General features: G+C 49.1%; 1 long non-coding RNA gene across 1 annotated transcript in view; it reads right to left on the bottom strand.

Annotated features, from left to right (window-relative positions):
* The window catches only part of LOC110741052, an 8,952-nt gene extending 6,917 nt beyond the window's left edge, over positions 1-2,035 (bottom strand). Inside the window, exon 1 of the long non-coding RNA XR_002516623.2 lies at positions 1,612-2,035. This is a non-coding gene — a long non-coding RNA (uncharacterized LOC110741052). The remainder of the gene's footprint in view (positions 1-1,611) is intronic.
* Positions 2,036-24,235: the final 22,200 nt, after the last annotated feature.

Here is a 24,235-nt window from a genome sequence, read left to right as displayed (position 1 = left end):
TCTTTCTTTCTTTCTTTCTTTCTTTCTTTCTTTCTTTCTTTCTTTCTTTCTTTCTTTCTTTCTTTCTTTCTTTCTTTCTTTCTTTCTTTCTTTCTCTCTCTTTCTTCCTTCCTTCCTTCCTTCCTTCCTTCCTTCCTTCCTTCCTTCCTTCCTTCCTTCCCTCCCTCCCTCCCTCCCTCCCTCCCTCCCTCCCTCCCTCCCTCTCTCTCTTTCTTTCTTTCCTTCTTTCTTCCTTTCCTTCTTTTTTTTTTGACAGAGTCTCACTCTGTTGCTGGGTTTGGAGTGCAGTGGCGTGAACTCGGCTCACTGCAACCTCTGCCTCCTGGGTTCAAGTGATTCTCCTTCGTCAGCCTCCTGAGTAGCTGGAATTACAGGCGCCCACCACACCTGGCTAATTTTTTTCATGTTTTTTGGTAGAGACGGGGGTTTCACCTGTTGCCCAGGCTGGTCTTGAACTCCTGACCTCAAGTGATCCACCTGCCTCAGTCTCCCAAAGTGCTGTGATTATAGGCATAAGCCACCATATGCAGCCCCATGCTGGCATTTTGGTCTTGGACTTCCAGTCTCCAGAAGTGTGAGAAAGTACATTCTTGTTTAAGCCGCCCAATCTGTGGTATTTTGTTATGGCAGCCCAAGCAGACAAATACAACTCCCCACAGCAATTTGCAGAGGAGTCATGAAGATTTAGATCTCAATTCTAGCTTTCATTGATTCATTCATTCAGCCAATATTCAAGTTCTGCTATGTGCTGGACACTGTCTACTGATTTCTACACCCACTGGGTTTCAATAGTGAGCAAAATGGACATGGTTCTCATCCTCAAGGAGCTTAAAATCATGTGAGGGAGACATATTCATCAAATAATTACTCAAAGAGACATAAAATAATAACAGCAATGAGTGCTGTAGGAGGATGTCGCCTAGTCAAGGAGGTCAGGGAAGTTTCTGAAGAAGTGACACTAGACCTGAGATACAAAAAGGGTGATTAGGAGTCAACCAGGTGAAGACAGGGAGGAAGAGTTTTCCATGCAAAAGAAACAGCATGTGCAAAGAATGATTCTACTGAGGAGGAGGCTGGTGGGTGTTCAGGGGACTGGAAGAAGGCTGCCATGGCTGAAATGGAGAGAGGAGGAGCAGAGTGGGCGGGGCTCGAGAAGAGGCTGGATCGCACAGGCCAGGCAGACCATGCCCAGCATGTCTTTGTCATAAGAGCAGTGGGAAGCCATTGAGCTGGCTTAACTTGGGAGTTGGCATGGCTAGATCTGCATTTCCAAAAAGGCGCTAGAGGCTGCCTTGGGGGTGAGCATGGTGGAGTGGAAGAAGACTTGTATGGGGACTGACAAGGATGCTCCTGCAGGAGTCAGGGGAGGCATGTGGGGGCCTTGGACCAGGGTGGTGGCAACAGAGATGGAGGAAAGGGCAAGATTGGAGAATGATTTATTAAGGCAAAAAAACAGGACTTTGGTGCCCAATTGTCTATAGGAGGTGAGGACAAGAGAGGAGCAGGGATGATCTGAGGTTTCTGGGTTGAGTACCCAGGTGGGTGGTGGTGCCATCTGATTAGAGAGAGAAGATGGGGAAGACCAAGTTAGGGCTGGGGGCAGCTACTTACCAATTGCATGAACTTGGACAGGTTACTTTTAAGCCCTTGTATGCTTCAGTTTCCCCATCTGAGATGAGTGATGTGAGATGATATTTGTAGAGGATCTGCTGGGAGCAGCTAGCTGCTCTGCATATCAAGCTTTCTGATCTTTTCCTCTGTGAAGTAGCCTGGGCAGTTGCTATTGTTCCATTTCCATGGATGAGGAAGCTGAGTCTGCAAGACTGGAGTCTTGCCCAAATTTGCATACTCTGAAACCAGGCTTACAGGCAGGTGGTGGGAGGAGCCTACCCTCCCTGCCGGTCTGCTTTCAACATCAGCTCGCAAAGCCTAAGAGCAGAAATTATTCATCCATAAGTTACTCAGCCTTCACTGGAGGTCTGGTATGGGTGGGGAGGAGGGAGCATAGTTCAGGTGAGAAATGCAATTAGGGGAGGGGACAGAGCAGAGTTGGAGTGAGCAGGGTGAAATTTAATTTTAAGCACCAAATTCATATCGTAGCCAATTTCCCAAATGTGGGCGGCTCACAAAGTTTCTTTTTTCACTCACATAAAGGCTCAGATGCTGTGACTGGCTGGCAGCCTTCCTCTGAGTGGAGATTCAGGCACCCAGGCTCCTTCCACCTTATGGCTCTGCTGTCTCTAGGCCATGAGGTCAGGCAGTGGGGGAAAGAGAGGTGGATGAGGCACATCTGCCTAACATCTTCAGCCCAGAAGCGAGACACATTGCTTTTGCTCACACTCCACTGGCGTCCCTAGATGGCAAGGGAGCTGGAACTGTAGTCCAGATGGGCACCTAGGGAGAAGGGAAAGGGAGTTTTGGTGATAAGCTTCTCAGTCCTGCTGTAACAGGTCAGAGCTGGTTTCTACATCCTAAATATTATACTCTGGAGCCTGGTAAAGAGAGACATATCTTACTGGACAGGAACCTGAACTGCTCCAGGCCAGGCTCCCAGGGTCCATCTGGGGATAAGCCTCTTGGTCAAGGTGGAGGAGAGGGGACAGAAAGACTGTCCAGGCTCTCCTGGGATTTCTCCAGGAGGGGAGAGGACCAGCCTTGGGGTGAGCAAGCCGAAGGAACCAAGCTCGATCCCATGCACTGGCTGAATGGGTGGCAGGAAGGCTGCTTCTGGGTACACTTTTGTGTGCCACAGAAATAGCCTCTGGCCAAGGCCAATGGGGAATTTGTCCCAAGTTTCTGAAGAGAGTGGGCTGTGCGGAGCCAGTGAGCAAAGCCTCTTGTATTGCACATAATTAAATGTTTGTGGACTGCCAGAGAGAGGGGCATTGTTGTGAACTTTACTTGGGTGGCCTCAGTGAGAAGGGATATTTGAGCAAAGACATGAAGATGCTGAAACATGAGGATACTTCAGGCAGGGCAGAGGGAACAACAAGTGCCAAAGCCTTGTAGTAGGAGCAGGGGTGCTGTGTTCTGGACCCCTTGCCTTCATCCAGGCCAGAGATGATGGTGGTAACAGTGGGTAAGAAAGAAGGAGAAGTGGTTAGATTCTGCATCTATTTGGTAGGTACCTCCCTCCTTCCTCCTCTTCCTTTCTTGATTTTCTAGGGGTGACTTGTGAAGACACACGAAGGTGTTTCTACCTCTGTGTCCTTTTATAGACTGTAAGCCCCATGAGGACAGGGAATGAGCCTTTCCCTTACAGTGGGCTCAGGCATAGCTTATCCCTAGCACCTGGTTAAACATGTCTGTGTCCTGAGTCATCAGATTTCCTGGGGCTGAGCCTGGGTATATTGCTTATGATGAGAAAAGCTTTCCTGTGGCTTGGACACTCCTGTCCCTCTTCTAAAGGAACTGTCCTGTGTACCCAATCAAAGGAGATGGAGCTTCAGTGTTTTTTTTTTTTTTTTTAGATGTCTTTCTTTTTTTTTCCTCTCTCTCTCTGTCACCCAGGCTAGAGTGCAGTGGTGTGATCTTGGCTCACTGCAACCTCTGCCTCCTGGGTTCAAGCAATTCCCCTGCCTCAGCCTCCCAAGTAGCTGGGATTACAGGCACACACCACCACATCTGGCTAATTTGTGTATTTTTAGTAGAGACAGGGTTTCACCATATTGGCCAGGCTGATCTCGAACTCCTCACCCCAAGTGATCCACCCACCTCAGTCTCCCAAAGTGCTGGGATTACAGGCATGAGCCACTGTGCCTGGCCAGGCTTCAGTGTCTTAAGTACCAGAGAGTCACAGTCCGTCCATTCTTCCCGGCCCCGCTGTGAAGTGCTCAGGAGCTCAACAGTAGACAAGTTCCTGGGTTCTGTTTTGTCCCTGATAACGCCTGCCTGCTGGTTTCCTGGGGAAGTGACGGGGGCACATATGGCTGTGTCCAGCAGGTATCCCTGGCCCAAATCAGCTTGGCCCATGCTCAGGCGGGGAGTGCTGGGCTCTGCATTGCTCACTCATCGATGTCAGGAGCGACCCACAGGAGCTTCTGAGAAGCGTCTTGAGCTTGGCTGTGGAGTGTCCATCACCCACAACCTGCAGCCTTTGTTTAACCTGGGCCCTTCCCTGCAACACCTCTTGCTCTCTGACTTTTGCAGAAACTTGGGTGCAACTGATATTTACAATCCAGCAGGCTCTCGATGTTTGGGAGGGCTCTGTCCACAGGCCTTCCAAAAGCCCCACAGTCTTGAATGCAAAATATTGGTATGGGCTTCCGGCTTTCTTGCGAATGGTGTTTTCTTGAGAATTATGTGTTTCCTGTGCTCTCATGCCACAAATTAACTGCCTTTTCACTTTTCCCACAGGTTTTATCTCTCTTTCTGTGTGGCAGGGTCTCACAGTGTAGTTGTTAAAAGTGTGTGAACTGGCCAGGCGTGTAATCTCAGCACTTTGAGAGGCCACAGTGGGCAGCTCTCCAGAGGTCAGGAGTTCGAGACCAGCCTGGCCAACATGGCGAAACCCCATCTCTACTAAAAGTACAAAAATTAGCCAGGTGTGGTGGTGAGCACCTGTAATCTCAGCTACTTGGGAGGCTGAGGCAGGAGAATTCCTTGAACCCAGGAAGTGGAGTTGCAGTGAGCTGAGATTGCGCCACTGCACTCCAGCCTGGGTGACACAGCAAGACTCCATCCCAAGAAGAAAAAGAAGTGTGTGAACTTTGGAATTGGACAGATTTGAGTGGGCATTGCAGCTTCTGCTCTTACTGTCTGTGTTGTGTCTGGCAAAGTCCTCTGAGTCTCAGTTTACTCATCTGTAAAACAAAGACAATCGCAGTGTCTACCTAGTACTTGGTTGTGAAGCTTCATTGAGGTAGTAACATAATGTCTGGACCCCCAATAAATAAGAACTATTATTAACCTTAATGAAAACCCCGCCAGGTGCAGGGGCTCATGCCTATAATCCCAGCACTTTGGGAGGCTGAGGAGGGCAGATGACTTGAGCCCAGGAGTTCGAGACCAGCCTGGGCAACATGGTGAAACTCTTATCTCTACAAAAAAAATACAAAAATTAGCTGGGTGTGGCGGTATACACTTGTAGTCCCAGCTACTTGGGAGGCTGAGGTGGGAGGATTGCTTAAGCCTAGGAGGCAGAGGTTGCAGTGAATGGAGATTGCCCCACTGTACTCCAGCCTGGGTGACAGAGTGAGACCCTGTCTCAAAAAAAAAAAAAAAAAAGGAAGAAAGAAAAAAAAAGAACCCCCCCCAAAAAAAGAAAAAGAAAACCCAAAACTGCTTGTGGGGACTTTCAGTGCTGGGCGCAGGCCAATGTCCCCAGTCAGCTCTGAGGCTTGTTCCTACTTCCACCAGCAGCCTCTCAGCCCAGTCCACTTTAGGCCAGGGCAAAATACGAAAGCCTTGCTTGTTCTAGGTCTTCGGGGGAGTCTGTGAATAGCTGAATCCATGAATGATGCCTCTGCAGGTGCCAGGGACCCACGGCTCCACCCTCACCCAGTGCGAGTGCTGCCTGCCAGACCCTTGTCAGCGGTTACAACTTCCAACTGCCTCCTGCTGCCCGAGTTTTATCAAAAGCTCAGTTGAGAGAAATAAAGTTCATGGGGGTTATTTAAAGGTCATGCATTCCATCCATTCTTCCAGATGGGACTTATCCCTGAACCAAGTCGGACTCTCACGAAGCTGAGTCATTCTTGGAGCAAAGTATTTAGTCTCCACAGAATCTTTACTGCATCCCTCCCTTATGATGGAGACTTTAAGGAAAATGGTTGAAGGAGTCTGGCCATTATGTTTATTTTGGGATGTTACTGCTTCAGCTAGTATTCTCTGTAAGTCCTATGAGTGGAATGAATATATTTTAGGCTCCAGTTTCCAGCAAAATTCTGCATCCTCAGAGGAATTAGGGGGCTTCTGACTTACAGGCAATGTGACTCATGAAACTAATCCCAGTTCCCACTTTACTTGGGTTGCTGGGAAGCTCAGAGCCAAATTTGGCACTCATCCTTAAGAATCTTAGAGGCTCTCTTGGGCTGTTTTTAAAGGAGATGATTACTTTCCAGGTGCTGGTTTCTAATAGACGGGATTATAATTATTATTTTGTATGTATCTTGTCAATTGCTTCAGGGCTTTAGTGGGACCAGAGTGGGAGTAAGTAAATAAAATAATCCTCACCCTGAAAACAAAAGAGGAATGGAGAATTGGCCTGGGTGAGTGAGAGAAGGAGGAGGCAGCCAGGGGGAGAGATGGTGCGGGGCCGGTGGTGACAGGACAAATGTCCCTTTCTAGGCCACTGTGGTGATGCTGAAGGGTCTGGCTTCACTGACCCAGGGGTTGTGAAAAGAGGATTTTCCATGAATTTGAAAAGAGAACCGCAGTCATTGCTCAATTTGCACTTCTCCCCATGGCCCCCAGGCTTTGGCGGGTATTTTTGTAATGTTGTGAAACATAGAAACTTGCAGTGTCTCCTTTCTCTTCCTCTTCTCTCCCAACCCAGTCACTCCTACCCATTTTTTTTTTTTTTTAAATCATGTTTTGTTCTTTCCCTTCATGTGGCCACTGGTGCAGGGGCGTGAGCTGGGCTGCCCACTGTGACTGCTCCTCCATCTCTGGGCAAGACAGGTGTCCCTCTGGCCTAAGGCCCACAATTTGCTGCTGGAACAAACAGAAGAGGGTCAAGCAGTTCAGATCCTCAACGAAACAGTAGCAGTAGAGCAGCAAATACTACTTGAAAACTCAACTGTGTGCCACTTAGGAACCATTATTATTGCCATTTAATTTTACTTATTTAGGTTTGCCCTATGCCTTAGCTATGGTACATGTTCATTATTTGTTTGTGCAAGGCCCCTGCATCTATTTGTTTGTTTGTTTGAGACAGGGTCCTGCTCTATCACTCAGGCTGGAGTGCAGTGGTGTGAACATGGCTCACCGCAGCCTTGAACTCCTGGGCTCAAGCGATCCTCCTACCTCAGACTCCCAAGTAGCTGGGACCGTGGAGCATGCCACCATGCCTGGCTAAATTTTAAATATTTTTGTAGAGATGGGGTCTCACTCCAGCCTGGCCAATATGGTGAAACCCTGTCTCTACTAAAAGTACAAAAATTAGCCAGGCATGGTGGCTCGTGCCTGTGGTCCCAGCTGCTCAGGAGGCTGAGGCAGAGGAGTCACTTGAACCCGGAAGGTGGAGATTGTGGTGAGCCGAGATTGCGCCATTGTCCTCTAGACTGGGCGACAGAGCAAGACTCCATCTGAAAAAAAAAAAAAGAGATGGGGTCTCACTATGTTACCCAGGCTGGTCTCTAACTCCTGAGCTCTAGCAGTCCTCCTTCCTCAGTCTCCCAAAGTGCTGGGATGACAGGCATGAGCTACCACGTCTGGCCCATTTGTCTGTTTGTCCATCTACCTTGTCCAGAGTTTCTCATTGGCCACACTTTTGACATGTCAGGTCAGATCATTCCTTTTATGCAGGCTGTCCTGTACATTGTAGGATGTTTGGCAGCATCCTTGGCCTCTACTGCATGCCACTATTACCCACCCCCACACCTCCACTGTGACAACCAAAAATGTCTCTAGACATTGCCAAGTGACCCCTGGGGAAAGGGAGCAGAATCATCTCAGGCTGAGAACCACCATCCCCTTGTCGCCTTCCTCACTCCCCTCCCCTCCTGATAGAAGCCTCTCTGATGCATCTGCTGTGTGTCGTCTTGTTTGCACACATCCGTGCAGCTCTGTTCGCTGCCCCGTTCGTATCCTTTGTCCACCTTTCTATTGGAGTTGCCATCTTCTTTGGATCTGCAAAGGGCAGTCCTTGTGTTTTCTGTTTACTTTTTTTTTTTTTTTTTTGAGATGGAGTTTCAATCTGTTGCCCAGGCTGGAGTGCAGTGGTATGATCTCGGCTCATTGCAACCTCCACCTGCTGGGTTCAAGTGATTCTCATGCCTCAGCCTCCCGAGTAGCTGGGATTACAGGCTCCCACCACCGCACCTGGCTAATTTTTATATTTTCAGTAGAGATGGGGTTCCTCCATGTTAGTCAGTCTGGTCTCAAACTCTTGACTTCAGGTGATCCACCTGCCTCGGCCTCCCAAAGTGCTTGGATTACAAGGGCGTCAGCCACCATGCCTGGCCAGTCCTTGTGTTTTCTAAATATGAGTCCCATGTTGGTGTGGTCTGTGTTTTCTTCTCCTTTTCTGTCATCAGTCTGCTAACCCTTGCCTTACAGATGAGGAAGCAGAAGTGCACAGCCATAGCTGCCAATGCTCACACTGCTAGTAAGTGGTGAGCCAGGTCCAGGCCTCTGTCTCCAGAGCCCAGGCTCTTGACCCCTGGGCTACAGCAGTGTCCCTTCCATTCAAATATGACTTCACAGGCAGGCAGGCAAGGTCAGGCCCTGAGGCCTGGGCAGGGAAGGGAGGTGACTCACTCCAGGTCATGCAGCTTGACAGCAGCATCGCCCAGGCCACCCTGATGTGATGCCAAGTGTCTTGGGAATTGGATTCAACTTTTTTTTTTTTTTGGTTGAGGAATGACCAAGTGATTTCGCTTAAATGTCCAACAGGAGGCTGTGGCTCTGGTGAGAAGAAGAGGTGGGGATCTGAGGGTGTCTGTGCGAGAGGCCCCTTTGTTGGCTCTGCATGGTGCTCACAGACTCATGGTTGGGCAGATTTCTGGATTCGGATTTTCTGGCCTGGATCTCTGTGCCCTAGACCCTGGCAGAAGATGCTTCTCTCCAGGCCCAGGGGATGATGGTTGGCGGGGAGCCAGGTTTTGTTCCCTAAATGGCATTCACATGACTTGCTGACCTCAGGGTCCTTCCCCTTTCTCTTGTCTTTTTCTCCTTCACTGCATTCTGCCCTGTTTTGGTTTCCCTTCTCTATTTTCCTTTTTTCAATCTGCACAAAGCCCTTGGAGGGTTGGGGCTGACCTGGGGCCTCTTGGCTCTGGCTGAGGTTGGTTTCCAGTTCCTGGACTGTAGCCCTGGGGCTGTCTGCCTTCGAGGGCCATAGTGAGACTTGGGAGGTGGGAGGTTTGGGAGGAAGCAAGCCAGCCAGTGAGCCAGTGCCTGGAGGCTGGTCCTCTCCTGCATCCTCAGGGCAGGGCCTCTGAACCACCAAAACCGATGACAAATACCTAGTTCAGGCCACAGCCACTCCCTACCCATCCCTTACAGACATCCCAGATCTCTTCCTACCAGCCTCTAGATCGTTCTCAGCAGAGAATGTGGAACGGAAATGTATCACCTCTGGCTTATAGCTTCATCTTTACTTCCTGGAAGATTTTTCCACCATGGTTCTCAACCCTGAACGCTCAGCAGAATCACCTGGATAACTTTCCAAACAGGCTGATTTCCAGGCCCCAACCTGAGATTCAGATTTCATGGGTCTGGAGTGTGTCTGAGGATTGAGATGTTGTAAAATCTCCCTGAGTGATTCTGCTATGTGGCCAGGACTGAGAGCTACTCCAAAGTGTTGCAGAAAGAGCACAGAAGGGCAGGTGGGGGACTGAGTTCGCGTCTGGACAACCCTCAGGTGGCAGCATGTCTCTCAGCAAAGCCCCTTCCCTCTCCAGGCACTGCGCAGGCGCACCTTAAGGAGAAATGACCGATTTACGGAGTTTTAGACTCAGAAAGGACCAGGAAACCAACCAAGCTATCCCCTCATCCTGCAAAACAGAAGACTGTGTCTGGAGGGGGTGGAGTAGCCAGGGTCCCACAGGGCACTGGCAGGGTTGGGGATGTGGGAAGCCAGGCTAGGCTTTGGGCTGCCGCCTCCCCCTGGCTGGGCCCCTCAGTGAGTCCTCTTTAGATTAGAATGTTGGGAACATGATGTCTCCCCACTGTTTACTCGAAAAGGAGCCTGTTCTCTCAGTGCCTGGGAGTGGGGGAGCAATGGCTAGAGTTAGAGGGTGTTGGTCTCAGCCAAACTTGGCAAGGGGACTTTCGCAGTGCCGCTGACTGTCTGCAGCTGTTTTATAGGCCCTGTGGCTCAAAAGGGGAAGTGTGGCTGCATTTAGAAAGTTGTCCACAAGGAGGAATGGTGGGGGTGGGAGTGGGGGTGGGGCTGAGAAAGGTGGCCAGGCTGGGGAGCTTGGGGAGGAAGAGGGACGCAGGCAGGACCTGTGGACAGGGGTTTGATTTGGGGCCCACATGTTGTCACTTTGGAAACTCTTGGGTTTGAGGGGATGGAGATAGGGGAGAGTGAAGGGGAGGCAGACAGAGAAGAAAGGGGGAGGTCGGGAGGGAGAAAGAGCTCCCTGCTGCGAAGCCTGGCTTTTCTTAGGTTGGAAGCAAACATGAAGTGTGCTGGGAGCATGCCCAGCCATGCCCATGCCCCGAAGGCCCAGGAAGGGGTTTCCTCTAAAGGGGAGCAGGGAGATGGTGAGAGGTGCTGGAAAGGGGAGGTTTTCTCACCATAGTCCAGCCCACAGTAGGCGATGTGAGAGGAGGAACTCTTCCTTCCCCCAGGCTATACAGAAATATCTCTGATATCTGAGTCCATTAAGGCCATGATAACAAAATATCATGGACTGGATGCCTTATAAACAGCAGACATTTAATATCATAGACTGGATGGCTTGTAAACAGCAGACATGTGTTTCTCACAGTTCTGGAGGCTGGAAGTCCAAGATCAGGGTGCTGGCAGATTCAGCGTCTGGTGAGGGCGATCTCCTCATAGCCTCACGTGGCAGAAGGGGTGAGGGGTCTGTCTCAGGGCATAATATAAGGGCACTAATCCTTTTCATGAGGGCTCCACCCCCAGGACCTAATCACCTCCTACCTCCATCACTTTGGGGGTGAGGATTTCAACATATGAATTTGGGGGGGACATAAACATCTGGACAGCCTGAATGAAACGTACCATCCATATGGCCAGGAATGCATCCAGCCCTTCCCAGGGCTGAGCTGGGGCTCAGGTCTCCATGATAGCAACAGGAAGATTGCTACACAAGGCTCCTAGCCCAGGGGTTGGAGGCTGGAAGACCTCAGAGAGCCTGACTGAAGATCCCCAGGCCTCAGGTTCCTGTTCCTGTTAGTGACAGGGAGATGCACCTCCCCTGCCCTATCACAAGTGCCCTGCCCCAGGCATCAGGGAGAAACATGGAGCTCCTGCTGGTCATGGGCCACACTCCCCCTGCTTCCCTCAGGCCTACTGCTCTCCCTCAGTCACTGGCACCTGCAGGGTGCTGCTCTCTGCTGCCCCCCATGCCCTAGCCTTGTTCCTACTGTGTATGTGGGGATAGAGTGATGGAGTGGTGGAGGTCGGGGGTGATGGTACCATAACTTCAATCCAGAGCTTTCCTACAGAAGATCCTGCCTTCACCAGAAAGGTGCTTTAGCAAAGCTCCTCTTCCCGAAGTAGCCCCACCCAAAAGGACCATGAGAAGAGGACCTTATCCTAACTTTGATCATATTACACTGGCCATAGAGAGCTCCACCATCTTTGGTGATAGAATCAGCAGCCAGAGAGATCTGCTCTGAGAGTGGGAGTTAAAGCAGAGAGGGGAGGCTTGCATTAGTTCTGAGTCTGTGGTTGAGCATCTGATGTCAGAAGCATGACTCCCAAAGAACCTGCTCAATGTGCCCCGGGGAAGAAGGCAACTCAACTCAACCCAATCCAACTGAACCCAATTCAACTCCACCCAACCCAACTCAACCCCACTCAACCCAACTCAACTAAACTCAATTAAACTCAACAAAACTCCCATTCATTCACTCCATGATTTAACTAGTATGTACTAGTCACCAACAATGTGTCAACCACTGTGCTAAGTGCTGGGGATGCTGAAGAGAGCAAATAAGACACAGCCCTGCCCTCATGGAGCTTCGAGTCTGGTAGAGGCACTTAAGGGCACATCACAGGTCTGTGTCTCTATTAAGCTCATAGGATGGCCATGGGAGGGTAGGGAGAGGAAAGGCCGTTACCCCTGTGGTCTCAGTGGAGGGACAATATTCACATACACAAAACACTCAGAGAATAAGGCAATGTTTAGTAAGTCCATTGTTGACTCCGGTAACCACCAGCTGTGCTTAACCACTAACTAACCTTGAAAAAAAAACTTTTGGCTGGGCGCGGCTGCTCACCCTTGTAATCCCAGCATTTTGGGAGGCCAAGGCAGGCAGATCACTTGAGGTCAGGAGTTCAAGAGCAGCCTGCCCAACATGGTGAAACCACGTCTCTACTAAAAATACAAAAAATTAGCCAGGTGTGGTGGTGTGCGCCTGTAATCCCAGTTACTTGAGAGGCTGAGGCAGGAGAATAGCTTGAACCCAGGATGCACAGGTTGCAGTGAGCCAAGATTGTGCCACTGCACTCCAGCCTGGGTGACAGAGTGAGACTCTGTCTGAAAAAACAACAACAACAACAACAAAAACCCAAACAAAACAAAAAAATTAGTTCTGACATGAGTGTACTGAACTGGAAAATCCATGTGGACTCTGCCATCTTTCTTGGTTTCTTCTTCCATGTGGCTACCTACCCCCTTCTCTTCCTCCTTCCACCTCACTTAGAGCTAGAAACCTTACACGGCAAATGATTGGATTCTAGGTTTGATTAAATGCCTACCATTTACAAAGTGCATTGCTAGCTGCAGTAGGATTCAGAGGTAAACAACACTGGCCTTCCCCTTAAGGACGCTGAGCCTGACTTGGGTTCACAAATTGCTATGACAGAAGACAGTGAAAGAGGCATGCATCTTTGGACTGCATTTTACCAGTTCAAATATTTGATTTTTAATAATATATAATAAAATATAAGGTATAACAGGGAAAGGAAATGCACAGATCTTAGGTGTGCATTTCCAAGCATTTTGAGTGTGAGTGTGACTGTGTGTTGCAGGGGGAAGGTAACCGGAGAGCTGAGTCCCTTCCCTGGGTATGGGATTTGGAATATCGGTGCCATGATGTTTCAGTGTGTCTGCTGCCTACTGTTTTGGTTTTTAAATTTCAAACTTCAGAAAGGTTATAAGACTATATAAGGAATTCCTATATACCCTTTCCCCAGATTCACCAATTATTTACATTTATGAAATCATTTGAGAAAAATTTAGAGACATATTGCCCCTTTACCCTTAAATATTTCAGTTTATATTTCAAGGACATTCTTTTACATAGTCTGGCTTCCTCTTAGCTGAGCCTTGGTCATCTCATTTTCAGACAGTATTGGGTCATTCTATACCTTAAGTAAAGCTGATTTAATGGGAGACAGAGCTGGATTGGTTTTCTGCTTGATGCTGTGCTGGTGGCCTGGCTGCTGGGGGCTGCCTAGGTCACAGGGTCCTCCTGGGAAAATCTGTTGACTTCCGCGGCTGTGCTTGAGTCTGCTTGTTACTGGACAGCTGGTCTGTCCCCTTAGAGGCTTGGCTGAACTCTGTGCTCTCCTTCCCTCTACTTTGTTCTCGAGTTTTCTGCACATTCTTCCACCCACAGATGTGAATGTCGTGTGATGTTGGCTTTCCAGTGTCTTGCATGGCGTGGTAGCAGCAGAAATGAGCTTGGCTGGGCACCCTCTCTGGGCCTTGGAGGACGGCCTGGGCTCTTCTGAAAATACAGGCAGCTTCCTTTCCCTGACTGGCCTGGAGGAGCAAGGCCCTGTGGTGCGGTCTGGCTCTGAGGCCTGTGGTCCTGCTTGGGACTGGCAGTCTTAGGCTGAGAGAACATTTTCCAGAGTATAGCCGAGGGACAGAATGTCTCAGTAAGACGGGCTTGGAGGGGCAGGGTTTTGGAAAGGCCTCTGCTTGTTCTGGGAGGCGTTCAGGATGCTGAGGTTTTGGAAATTCATGGCGGCTCTTCACAACTGCTCCCAGCTTTGGGAGGAGGAATAGACGGGTGCTCATTTCCTTGGGTTCAGTGGCAAAGGTGAAGCCCAGCACTGCCGACCTGGGACCTGGGCCTCTCCTTGGCCTGGGGAGGACACTGGACTTTGAAGAGGAATGCAGCCTAGAAGGCCTGGACCCTGGAGTCATGAGATGCTACTCCCATCCAGTAAGCCCTGGCTGGAGCTCTGCTGGGCACTGACCCTGGCATAAAACCAGTGGGGCCTCTGGGCCTGCACTCAACCGTGCCTCTGATGGAGCAGGTAGGAGAACCCCCCGCAAATCCACAAGGCAGAACAGAACACGCTGGAGGCATTTAACCAGGCAGACGGGTCTCCTGCAAGGAGAGGCCAGGGAAGGGAGAGCTCAGACGCCCCGAGCTGCCAGGGAATGCTTAGGAGAGGAAGTGAGGCCTGAGACCCCCTTTCTAGCACCCTCTCCCTTCTTCTGTTCTGCTTTTGTATACAACCAACATGCCCACGGTCCAGTTCCAGCTCTGTTCTGTGATCTTGGACAAGTCTGTTTATCTCCTTGGGCCCATTTCCCGCCTGTGAAATGGGACGTGGAGCACTGGAGCCACCTTCCTGGGACAGTGCTGAGTGGTAACGAAATGTTGGCGGGCTTCAGGGGCACTTGGAGAGCTTAGGAAAATGCAGATGCCTGGAAAGTTGGGAGCCTGAATCCCCGGTGGTGAGGCCCAGGCGTGTGTAGGCAATGCTTTCAACCAGCTTTCCTGGTGGTCCTTGGAGCGGAGCTGGGTTACTGTGGAGGCACCACATCCCCCGCCCCTAAATTAACTGCAGGCTCCTCAGACCCAGACTCGGGCCTTTATTCCTGGATGCATTTTTCCCGGTGTCCGGGAGGGCCTGGTACAGGTGGGGGCACCCGGGCCTGGCCACTGGGCCGTCCACCGGCCCCTCCCACCCGGGAGCCGTGCCACGGCCTGGGCAGCCTGGACGCAACCCCCCTCCTTCCCTATGAGCCAGCTTCAATGCCCCGCATTACCATTTCCATGGCGCCCTCCTCCAGGGCCCCATGGAAATCACGAGGCTTTCTGAGGAGTCGTGCAGACTTCAGAAAAGACCCCGGGCCCCCTGCCCACCCCAGCTCCCTGGCCGCTCTAATCCCGCGCGGGGCGCGAGAGACAGAGCTCCCAGTCTCCTCGCGGCCCGGCCGGGCGCTCATTCTCCCACAGAGCTGACGTTTCTCTGCGGCCCAGCTGGCTGCAGTTTTTAGAAATAACAATATCCCCGGGGGGAGGAGCGGCGGGGTGAATGGGCGCCTTTGTCCCGGGCCCTGTGAAGCCCGATTAATTATGCGCGGCGGAGCGCGGGGAGCGCGGCCGCCGGGGCCCCCCCTGGGCGGCTGAAAGGCCCGGGCTTGGGAGCGCGGCCGCCGGCTCCGCGCCGCCGCACAAAGGGCCGCGAATTAGAGAAGCGGCAATTACCCCGCATTTTGTATGTGCCCTTGTCTCGCTGACACTGTGGACGGCCCCTCCCCGGGCGGCTGCACTTTGAGGATTTTCAAGCCCTTTCTTGGTTACCAGGGGCGACTGGGCAGCGGGGCTGGGGGCTTGGGGAGAGGGGGAAGCGCCAAGGGCCGAGTGGGATCGTGTGCAGTGGGGGGCGTCCCGGGGTGGGGGGCAGGGAGCGGCGTGTGGGTATCGCCCCTGGGGACCTGGGCCTCAAGTCTAATGCTCTCTCCAAAGCTGGAGCCCGTTCAGCATGCAGATTCCAGGGCCTCGCCAGAGAGGACTCCCTGACTCAGTGAGTCTGGGGCGCCCAGGAAACTGCATTTTACCAGTCTAAATATTTTACTTTTAATAATATGTAACAAAATATAAGATATAACAGGGAAATGAAATACACAGATTTTAAGTGTGCAATTCCATGTCACCCATATCCCATCAAGATATAGAACAATTCCATCACTCCAGAAAGTACCATGGATCCTCTTTCCAGTTTCTCGACCCCACTGCTCATCCTCCCAGGTAACTACTGCTCTAATTTCTAGCACCATTCCTAAAGTTTCATCTGTTTTTGGACTTCATGATAAATGGAGCCATACAGTATACATTTGTTTTGTTTCTGACTATTCTCATTTGGAATCATGTTTTTGAAATCCATTCACGTTGTGTGTATTAATAGTTTAGTTTCTTTCTTTTGATTAAACAGTTTTTTTGATCCATTCACCTGTTGATGGACAGACACCTGGACTGTTTCTAATTTTTGGCTGTTATAAATAAAGCTGCTATGATCGTTTTGTATGAGTCTTTTTTTATGTGAACACGTGTTTTTCTCTTTTGGGCAAATGTCTAGGAGTGAAATTGCTGGGTCATAGGGAAGGTACTTAGCTTTAGTAGATTCTAAAGTGGCTGTATGATTTTGCATCCACACCAGCAATATATGAGGGTTCCAGTTGTTCTACCTTTTCATCAGCACTTGATATTGTCAGTCTTTGTGATTTTAACATTCTAGTGAATGTGAGGTGGTATCTCACTGTAGTTTTCTGGGTGGGTGACTTTAATGCATAAGTTTCAAGGATTACACTTGGAGAAAACTCCTGTCTAGTCCAATCCTTGCATTTGCCTGCAAGATCCAGCAGAGGTAATGTCCTCCCCAAGGCCCACAGCTGGTTGAGCAGAGGCAGGATGAGGACACAGGACTCCCGTCCCAAGCTAAAGCTCTCTTCTTTGTATCATGCTACCCCTTTGGCCTATACCTCCTGAGCTTGTGTGTATGAAGCATGAATGGTGCTCTGCCTAGGGCCATTCAAAGTGGACCTGGCAGGACACTTCTGAAGAGTCTCCACCTGCCACCCAAGCAGCAGCATCCATGGGACTCAGGTTGAGAGACTGGGCTTGGCCAGGGACATGTGGTGTGCACGCGAACATAGGAACAGGGGTAGGAAGCTGCTGGTTAGCTACCCTTGACTCTAACTCCCAGGACACAGACCTGGCTTTACTGCTGTCCACCACCTTGCCATACATTTGAAGAGCCAACTTACGTGAAAGCCTAAACCCTGAGAGTTCCTCTGCTTCAGGCACTCATGGGGGGCTTTGCATATTTTCTGATCAAACACAGAGAAGATGCTTGGTGGATGGGAAAAAGAGAGCAGGAGTCCTGGGGCTTCCAAAGTCTTCCTTTATCTGTAAACATTGTCCTACGTGTGCTTTGTTTTTTTTTTGTTTTGTTTTGTTTTTTGTTTTTTTTTTGAGATGGAGTCTCACCCTGTCACCCAGGCTGGAGTGCAATGGCGCGATCTCAGCTCACTGCAACTTCCGCCTCCTGGGTTTAAGCAATTCTCCTACCTCAGCCTCCCGAGTAGCTGGGATTATAGGCACACACCACCATGCCCAGCTAATTTTTTGTGTTTTTAGTAGAAACGGGATTTCACCATGTTGGCCAGGCTGGTCTGGAACTCCTGACCTTGCAATCAGCCCGCCTCAGCCTCCCAAAGTGCTGGGATTACAGGCCTGAGTCACCACACCTAACCCCTACGTGTGCTTTTTAAGACCCTCCAGAACCTGGCCTGACCTATCCTTGTTGCCTTGTTTTTTCCTGCCTTCACCTCACACGTGCTGCTCCAGTAATAGTGGACACTGGTCTATTGTTGTTCCCCCACCCCCTCCCATCCCCATCAACACAGGTGGTGGGGATTGTGTTTTCCAAAGATGACTGCACCACAATATATCTTACAACCCACATGCTCTTGCAATGTGACTGACACTCCTCCCACTGAGAGGAAGGGCGTCTCTGTTTCCTTAATCAAATTGGGATAGGGGCTTGAGACCGCTCTAACCCACAGACTATGGCAAAAGGGATGATTTTTGATGCTAAGTCATATAAAAGCTAAAACTTCCACCTAGCTCTCTCTCTCTTCTTTGGGATGTGTGCTGTAGGAATCTAAACACTGTGCTATGGAAATGCCCAAACTGGCCCACATGGAGAGACCCATGTGGAGGAGATCTGAGGCCTCCAACCTGCAACCAGGTTCAACCACTAGATTTGTGAGTGAATGAGCTTTTAGATGATTCCAAACCCCAGCCTTCAGTGCTTCCAGTGGAGGCCCCAGTCAACAGAGAGCAGAGACAAGCTCCTCCTGCTGTGCCCTGTCCGGATTCCTGACCCTGACTTGATACCAAACATAATTAAGTGTTGTTTTATGCCAATATGATGATAATTTGTTACACAGCCATAATGACTGGAACACACACAAGATTTCTTGCTTCCTCCCCATGTTAATTCATATTCCCCTTGTTCCAAGCCCGGCTCTAAGCTTGACTCTTCTCTTTCAGGTTCAGCTTGGTTGTGACCTCTGCTGGAAGCCCTCCCTGGCCCCCCTGTGCACTGAGCTGGCGGTTCCTCCTCTGTGCCCCAGGTACATGCTCAGATCTGTGTACCCTCCACCTTGTCCTCCAGCTTTGTGTTTGGATGTTCACATTCCCCATGAAAAAGGCCCCCTGAGAGCTGGCACAGTGCACGTTTCCTCTCCAGACTTCTACAAACCTGGCACATAATTGTTTGCTGAAAGATGGCATGTTCCTAAACAGAGGAAGTGGAACCTGAATAAAGCAAAATCCAACTTCCCACTCCCTGCTCTCACTTCCTCTGGGACAGGCCTTGAGCAAGAGAGACAGAAAGAACAAGAGATGGTCTTTCCCTTTAATGGGATTTCAGTCTGATCAAGGAGATAGTAACAGAAAGACTAGATTAGACTAGTGTATGATTAAATGAGATCTGCCATCCCCAGAAGAGGGAGAGATCTGCATGGAACAGGGTGGTCAAGGCAGGCTTCCTGGAGGAAGCAACGACTTGGATTTCATAGTACCAGAGCTCCAGGATAGATCCTCCTCTGATTGAACTCCCCGTTTCTTTCCCACACCCCAACCTTCCCACGTTCCCAGCTGAAGGGATGTGTGTGTGTGTGTGTGCACATATGCATGCACACATGTACACATGTGGTTGGAAAGGGGACATTAGTATCCCTCTCCTAGGATGCAGTCTCAAGGACAGGCCTGTCATCTCCTCAGTTTGCCTCTCTCTCTCCCACTTCACCTGGGGAATGGAATAAGAATGGGATAAGTATAATACAATGGGGCGAATGCAGAACCAACTAGATGTATACCCAAAAATGTGGATGGACCTTAAAACAGTGCTGCCTGAAGAAGGCAAGAAATAGAATGATATCTGCAGCACATCATTCATATAAACTAAAAATACATGTGCACAGAAAGGCAACTTTTTCTTTTTTTATTTTGAAACAAAGTTTCGACTTGTCGTTCAGTCTAGAGTGCAATGGCACGATCTCGGCTCACTGCAATGTCCACCTCCTGGGTTCAAGCGATTGTCCTGCCTCAGTCTCTAGAGTAGCTGGGATTACAGGAGCCCGCCACCATGGCCAGCTAGTTTTTGTATTTTTAGTAGAGACAGAGTTTCACCATGTTGCCCAGGCTGGTCTTGAACTCCTGACCTCAGGTGATCCACCTGCCTCGGCCTCCCAAAGTGCTGAGATTACAGGCATGAGCCACTGCACCCAGTCGGCAACATATGTTTTATAGAGACACAGACAAAGATGTGATGTCAAACACACTAATGTGGTTGCCTCATTCATAGATGGGGGACTGGGCTGGTGAATGAGGATTAAAGAAATAAATAAATAAAACAAGAGAGGGTCTCTGTACAGAACGGTGATGACAGCGTGCCATCGAGGAGAATGATGAACTCAAGCTTTTGCACCTGAGGGCCAAACAAAATGTCAAAACCAAAATCACTCTTGGAAATTATGCCACCAACTTTAGGATGGCACTCATATCTGTGTGAGTGGGAGAGAGAAGGGATATGGAGCAGGGATTTGACTGTAGCTGTAATGTTTTATTCCTTTGAAAAATATAAGGTAATCTGAAGCAAAATGTTAATATCTGTTGAATCTGGGGAGAGGCTATGAGGGTTTCTGTTAAACCATTTTGTGTACATTTTAAATATAGTCATGCATGGGTTAATTACGGGGAATAAGTTCTTACAGATACATTGTTAAGCAATTTTGTTATTGTGTGAACATTATCGAGTGAACTTACACAAACTTAGAATGGAATAGCTGACTACACACTTAGACTATATGGCCTAGCCTATTGCTCGAAGGCTGCAAACCCTTACTATATGTTACTGTACTGAATAATGAAGGCAAGTGTAACACGCAAGTATTTGTGCATCTAAACATAGAAAAGGTACAGTAGAAATGTGGTATCATAGTCTTATGAGACTACTATTGTATATGCGATGCTTTGTTGACTGAAACATCATTATGTGGTTCATGACTGTATATCATAATTTAAAAAAATGTTTTAAGAGATTGCCAATCAAGACACTACAAACTAATGTTGTGGCTTTTGCCAAAATTCATTTCCTTCTTTCTTTTTTTTTGAGACAGGGATCATTCAAGCAATCCTTCTGCCTCAGCCTCCCAAGTTGGTGGGACTACAGTCATGCATGCCACCACGCTCAGCTAATTTTTTTTTTTTTAATTATCGACTAGAGATGGGGTCTTGCTATGTTGCCCAGGCTCGTCTCAAACTTCTGGACTCAAGTGATCCTCTCGCCTTGGCCTCCCAAAGTGGGATTACAGACGTGAGCCACCGTGCCTGGCCCTGGCTTAATTTTTTATTATTTTTGTAGTGACAGGGTTTTGCTATGTTGCCCAGGCTATCTTGAACTCCTGGCCTCATGTAATCCTCCTGCCTTGGCCTCCCAAAGTAGAATTCATTTCTGATGTTAGGTTGGCCTCTGAACAGTTTTACAGAGCTGAATGCTCTAGTTTTCTGTGACACGGTCTTTTTTCTTTTCTTTCTTTTTTTTTTTTTTTGAGACAGAGCCTCGCTCTCTCACCCAGGCTGGAGTACAGTGGTGCAATCTCCGCTCACTGCAATCTCCAGCTCCTGGGTTTAAGCAATTCTCCTGCCTCAGCCTCCCGAGTAGCTGAGACTACAGGCCTGCGCCACCATGCCAGGCTAATTTTTGTAGTTTTAGTAGAGATGAGGTTTCATCATGTGGCCAAGCTGGTCTCGAACTCCTGACCTCAAGTGATCCACTCACCTCAGTCTCCCAAAGTGCTTGGGATTACAGGCATGAGCCACCACACCCAATGACACAGTCTTAATAAGGAGAAGAATATGAAGAATTTGACTTTTTATTGATGCTAAAAGCATTAATAAACAAGAGCTTTGGAAAAATGTGGAAAATGGAAAATGTCACTGCCTGCTGTTTGTAGGGTGAAATCAAATGGCTAAACAGCTATAGGAACATTTTGTTCCCACTGGTTGGGTCAGATCAACTTCCCAGGACTTTGTGGGAAGCTCACAAATGCTAGACAATCGTACTGCACTGCTGTAGGAATTCTTGGAGGGCTGGAAGGCTCACAATTAGGGCCTTTTCTCTGGGCACCAACCTGACACCCATGGCAAGGGGGCTGAGCAGTTGTCGATGGCATAGATGCTACATTCTGTGACTCCTCCTGGCCCTAGCCATGGCTGATTGGTATAGAGGGTCAAAGCTGGGCCAGTCAGATTATTTATCTCGAGATTCTGGAATTCTGAACTGGGGCGGAGATGGGGAGCTGTGAGAACGCGGTTGCTTTAATGGGAATGTTCTGGTGAGGAGATGCATTGACTCCAGATGCTTACATCCTTTCCTGAGGCTCAATTGTTCAACCTTTTCTTGAAATTTGATAAATCCATTATTGTGATTTGTCAGGGCTGATTTCTATGACTTGTCCTATGGAGTAGGTTACTATATTTTTGTCTTCTCACCTTCCCCTGGTGCTGCTGTTAATACATATGGTATCTTTATTGACTTAGAAAAAGACGCCTGGCTCTGGGTGGACAAGCAAGAAAAAGTTTTTCTTTCCTCCAGGCAGACACAGTCCCTCACCAGGGTGGAAGGTGTGGCTGGTGGAGTGCAGGCTGGGTTTCAGGCCATACTCTGCTCACTTCCTTGGCCCAGTCCTTTTGTGCATCACACAGATGACATCCCCATTTATGGCGGTCTTACACCTGTCCACCATGTGCTTTCAGGATGATCTATCTTCTGCAGCTAAGCGTCATTCAGAATATGAAGGGCTATTCCAGACAAGATTCACGGGATATGGTCTATCATGCAAGTCCCATTCTGGACTTTAAGGCTCGTGACAAAGATGTTCAAAGTCAAACCTGCTCAAAGTCAAGACTTAAAGGAAATGTAGGAGAACTCTCTGGCCTGATAAAGTCCACAGAAGCCTCATCTTCTTCTGATGAATGATCTTCAGGCTTGAAAGGATGCCTTCCTCCAAACAGGCTGGCAGACATTCTTGAAATGTCAAAGGATAGGCCAGGGGTGGTGGCTCACACCTGTAATCCTAGCACTTTGGGAGGCCAAGGTGGGCTGATTGCCTGAGCTCAGTAGCTCGAGACCAGCCTGGACGATGTGGTGGAACCCCATCTCTGCTAAAATACAAAAAATTAGCCGGGCATGGTGGTGCATGCCTATAGTCCCAGCTACTCGGGAGGCTGAGGCGAAAGAATCACTTGAGCCCAGGAGGCAGAGGTTGCTGTGAGCCGAGATTGCACCACTGCACTCCAGCCTGGGTGATAGAGTGAGACTCCATTTCAAAAAAAAAAAAAGAAAGAAAGAAATGCCAAAGGATACTCCTCCATCCCCCTGTGGAAAAAACTAGTAGTGAGAACGTAAGACCAGGAGCACAGGAACAGATAACAAGGAGGTGTCTGAAGGCCACAGTGAGAGTGACATGGAAACCAGCCAAGGCACTGATGGCCATGGGAAAAAAATGATCTCAAGGAAGAGATAATTCCTTGAGAGGAGGCTGCTCCAGCTCGGATTTGTTCATTCATTTTACAGTCAGGAAGCCACTCCACCCTCAAAGAAGGTAATATGAGTCCTACTACCTTTCTGAAAGGAAGCTGGGTAAGAAAAGCAAGATGGTAACTTTCCCAAGTCAGGGAACCCCTGTCTCCCCAACTTCTGCATCATGTAGACCATTTGTGTCCACAACTTACAGGAGGCAGTGTAGACTAGCAGTTGAGAATGTGAGTCTAGAATCAGAAGGCCTGGGTTCAAACCTCAACTCCATCACTTTCCAGCTATTTGGCCTTGGACATATTACTTAAACTCTTGTGTGTTTTAAAACATGTACACAATCCTTTGACTCTCTTCCCATCAAGAAGTGGAGCCTATGTCCCCTCCCTTTGCAACTGGGTGGAAATGTGGCAGTGCCTAGACAAATAGAATGTGGCAAAAGTGGCACTGTGTAATTTCCAAGGTTAGGTTAGAAAAGACCCTGCAGCTTCTGATGATTCCTTTAGGGACACTTGTGTGGGGAAGCTTCAGCTGCTGTGAAAGAAACTCAGCTACCCTGAGGCTGCCTTGTAGAGGGACTGCATTTAAAGTGAGAGATTCCTGAGAAGCCCCAGTCATCCAGCCCCAAGCAGGGTGAACCTTCTAGTCTAGACCCCAGCATTTGAGCTGACCTCAGCCCCAGCCACCCTAAGTGAGAACTGCCTAGCTTAGTCCCCGTCAACCCTCACATTTCATGAACAAAATAAATGATTGTTGTTGTCTTAAGACCACTGTTTGGGGATGGTTTCTTATCATGCAATAGATAGTTGATGCAGACTTTTCTACAACCTGGAAATGGAATGCTGCCATCACAGAACCTAAGTCATGTGGCTTTAGGACTGGGAGATGGGCAGAGATTGTAAGGACTTTGAGGATATTGTCGATGGAAGTCTGATAGTTCTCAAGGAAGTAGCTGATGAGGGCTTAAAGGAAAGTAAGAAAATGTTATTGGAAGCAGAAGGAAAGGGGACAAACCCTTATTATGTAGTGGAAGAAAGTTAGCAACATTGTCACTTGAAGCTATGTGAGCAATAGAAAATGTGCCTAATGAAGGCCAGACATGGTGGCTCACACCTGTAATCCCAGCACTTTGGGAGGCTGAGATGGGCAGATCATATGAGGTCAGTAGTTTGAGACCAGCCTGGCCAACACGGTGAAATGCCTTCTTTACTAAAAATACAAAAATTAGCTGGGCTTGGTGGCTCATGCCTGTAATCCCAACTACTTGGAAGGCTAAGGCTGCAGAATTGCTTGAGCCCAGGGGGCAGAGGTTGCAGTGGGCTGAGACTGTGCCACTGTCCTCCAGCCTGGGTGACAGAGTGAGACTCTGTCTCAAAAAAAAGAAAAAAGAAGAAGAAAATATGCCTAATGAACTAATGGTTTGGGCTAAAACAATTTTTAAGCAGACTGTTGAAAATGCTAGTTGGATTAGAAAATGCTAGTTGGGCTGGGCGTGGTGGCTCACACCTGTAATCCCAGCACTTTGGGAGGCCGAGGCAGGTAGATCACCTGAGGTCAGAAGTTCAAGACCAGCCTGGTCAA

Source organism: Papio anubis, chromosome 14, assembly GCF_008728515.1.
Source record: "Papio anubis isolate 15944 chromosome 14, Panubis1.0, whole genome shotgun sequence".
Taxonomy (NCBI): domain Eukaryota; kingdom Metazoa; phylum Chordata; class Mammalia; order Primates; family Cercopithecidae; genus Papio; species Papio anubis.
This window is presented reverse-complemented; position numbering and strand designations above follow the sequence as displayed.